At 45.8% G+C, this 2728-nt stretch overlaps 1 pseudogene; it reads right to left on the bottom strand.

Moving 5' to 3' along the window:
• Positions 1-305: 305 nt before the first annotated feature.
• On the bottom strand, positions 306-1886 carry LOC144252571 (2-aminoethanethiol dioxygenase-like; annotated as a pseudogene).
• Between the last annotated feature and the right edge of the window lie 842 nt (positions 1887-2728).

The raw sequence follows: 2728 nt of genomic DNA, 5'->3' as shown, positions 1-2728 counted from the left end.
ATTTTGGCTCTAGGGTGAAGGCCTTTCAAAGTCCCTTGCCCACTCCCACAAATCAAAGCCCCAGTGGCAATGAAAGTACCAGGAAACCTAGCCTCCCTCCTACCCTGCCCCCAAAACCATACCAGGTGTCTGTAGTCCAGTCGCCACTGCTTCACAACCTGCAGAGGAATTAGCTGCTGTTCACTTCAGTAAATCCAATACTCAGGATAGGGGGGAGAAAGAGAGACTTTGTGCAGTGCCACAGCCATCCAGGCTGATAAGGGTATGGCATGTCTTCTGCCCAACGTTCCAGGGTGCCATTTGCTTCAAGGGAAGACCTGGAGACCTGAATAGCGCTCTCCCTAGCACAAGAAGTCTTCAGCCTGAAGGGTTTACAGGAGCCACACCTCTCAAGGCAGGTCACTCTCAGAGCCAGAGGCCTCCTTGGGTCTGGTAATATTGGCAGTCACAGCCATCCCTCCGGGTTGTAGGGTGGGGCCAGGATGTCCAGGAAGGCAGCGAGTCTGTCCACCACGTAGATCTGTTGCAGCTTGGCCCTATGAGGCGTGAGGATGCAGAGGCCTCTGACTTCAGTATACTCAGCCATAAAGTGCCAGCACTCCTGGCCGACCACCTCCCACTCTAGGGCCTGAAGCGGGGGCTTGAACTACTGCTCTGGCAGCAGGGACCATGGTTGCTGCCCGCTCTCCGCCTCCAACTTGTCAGTACAGCTGATGTGCACGTGCCATAGAGGACCTTGAGCTTATTGTGCATGCCAGGGTGGTCGTGCAGCCGGGTGGACGTACAGCTCTCCAGCAGGAACACACCAAGGCTGAAGCCATCTGTCTTCTAGACATGCATGTAGGTGACCGGCGGCAGATTGGGCAGCAGGTTGTGCGACAGCGATTGTGGCGTGGCCTCATGCGGGGCCATGTTGAGTCCTTGGCATGAGCCTGGGTCAGCAGGCTTTTCATCTTGCTCATGCTTTCCGGGAAGCCAGGCGGCATTGGTACCTTGAAGCCAAACGCTGAGCCAAGGTTGGCAGTGCAGTGGCTGTCCCCGCTGCCCTGAAAGTGAGGCATGCCCACTGAGTGATCAGTTAGGTCAGGGAAGATGTGTTGTCTTGGGCCTGCTTGGCTGTTCTTCCGTGTGCTGGGCTGGCTCCCTCCTTTCCTCTGACCTTTGTGGTCCATGGCGGCTGCCACAATGGCTAGCAGCCCTGGACTAAGTGGAAGGCCCCTTGCAAGGATCTTCCTGTGGGGTTCATGGTACGCCATCCACCGTCACTATTAAATATTTTAAAAATAGGGCCTAGCACCTAAGGAATGCTCATTAAATGTTTATTGGTGATGAATTCTATTTATTTGTAAACATATATCTTTAGCCCTACATATTGTTCATAGACCCATAGTGGCATTGCATAAATCATTTTTCTCTGTCTTGCTATGGGTTTGTTGGTGTGAGGCAGCTGTTGGGGATGTTTCTGCTTTGAAGATCCAAAGTCTCCTTTAGGTGCAAAATCACAATCCCAAGATCTAGACATCAGGTCAAGTATGAGGCTACAGATCTGGGCTATAGATTTTTGTTATTTCACCCAATTCTGCAAAGTATTTGGAAACTGTTGCTGCCCCACCTGGATCATAAGGGAACATGCTGACATGATGGGGACGGCAGGTTGGGAAGATAGATGGCTCTTGGGTCTTTAACCACATGCATCATCATGACACAGAATTATCCAACTCTGGACTAGCCCTGTTTCTGAGCAACTCCCTATGTTGAAATCTCTCTTAGTTGGGGCTTCTGCTACTGGGAGTTGAATGCATGCTAAGTAATTCTGATTCCCAACTGCTTACAGGATATAGTAGGTATTTCTTATAAATTGTATTGGAAGACCTGAACTTCCCCATGTTGCCAGCTTCACTTCAGCAATTTTCTCCATTTTTGTACTATCTACCCTTCCTCTGTGCGCTCCAGACTCTATGTCAGGTTTGAAGTTTTGTGAATATGCTCTCCCTCATTCTCACCTACTGCCTTGTCTGCTAGATGTTCGTCCAACCCCACCCCTACCCATTTTTAAGGTTGTTAAGAATGTAACATGAGGTGCACTCTCTTAACAGATTTTTTCTTTATATAAAAGCTGGTTAACTCTAGACACAATGTTATAGAGAAGATCTCTAGAACTTATTCAGTTGAAACCTTATACCTATTTAAATCAGCTCCCTACTCACCTCTCCCTGCAGATCCTAAAGACCACTATTTTAATGTGTACTTTTGTAAATTTGACTGTTTCAGTTGTGTCATATAAGTGAATCATGTAGTATCTCTCCTTTGGTAACTGGCTTATTTCACTTAATATATTGTTTTCAAGGTTTATACATGTTTTCAGATATTTTAGGATTCCTTTCTTTTTGAAGGTGGCATAATATTCTAAATTGTATATATACACATATTTTTTATTCATTCAGCCACTGATTGACATTTAGCTTATTTGACATCTTGGCTATTGTGAGAAGTGCTAATCTTTTGATTTTTTGATAACAGTCATCCTGTCAGGTTTAAAGAAGGATAAAAGTCATGTGGTCTTATCAATAGCTACAGAAAAATCAGCTCATATTCTTTCATGATAAGAATTTTCTACAAACTAGGATCAGAACATAATTAGAGGTTATATATGACAAGTCCACAGCTAATATCATATTCAATTGTGAAAACTGGAAAGGTTTTCTTCTAATATCAGAAACAGTATGCA

The sequence above is a fragment of the Urocitellus parryii genome, unplaced genomic scaffold (assembly GCF_045843805.1).
Source record: "Urocitellus parryii isolate mUroPar1 unplaced genomic scaffold, mUroPar1.hap1 Scaffold_48, whole genome shotgun sequence".
In the NCBI taxonomy this organism is placed as follows: domain Eukaryota; kingdom Metazoa; phylum Chordata; class Mammalia; order Rodentia; family Sciuridae; genus Urocitellus; species Urocitellus parryii.
The sequence above is the reverse complement of the archived record's forward strand: the minus strand, read 5'-3'. Positions and strand labels throughout refer to the sequence as shown.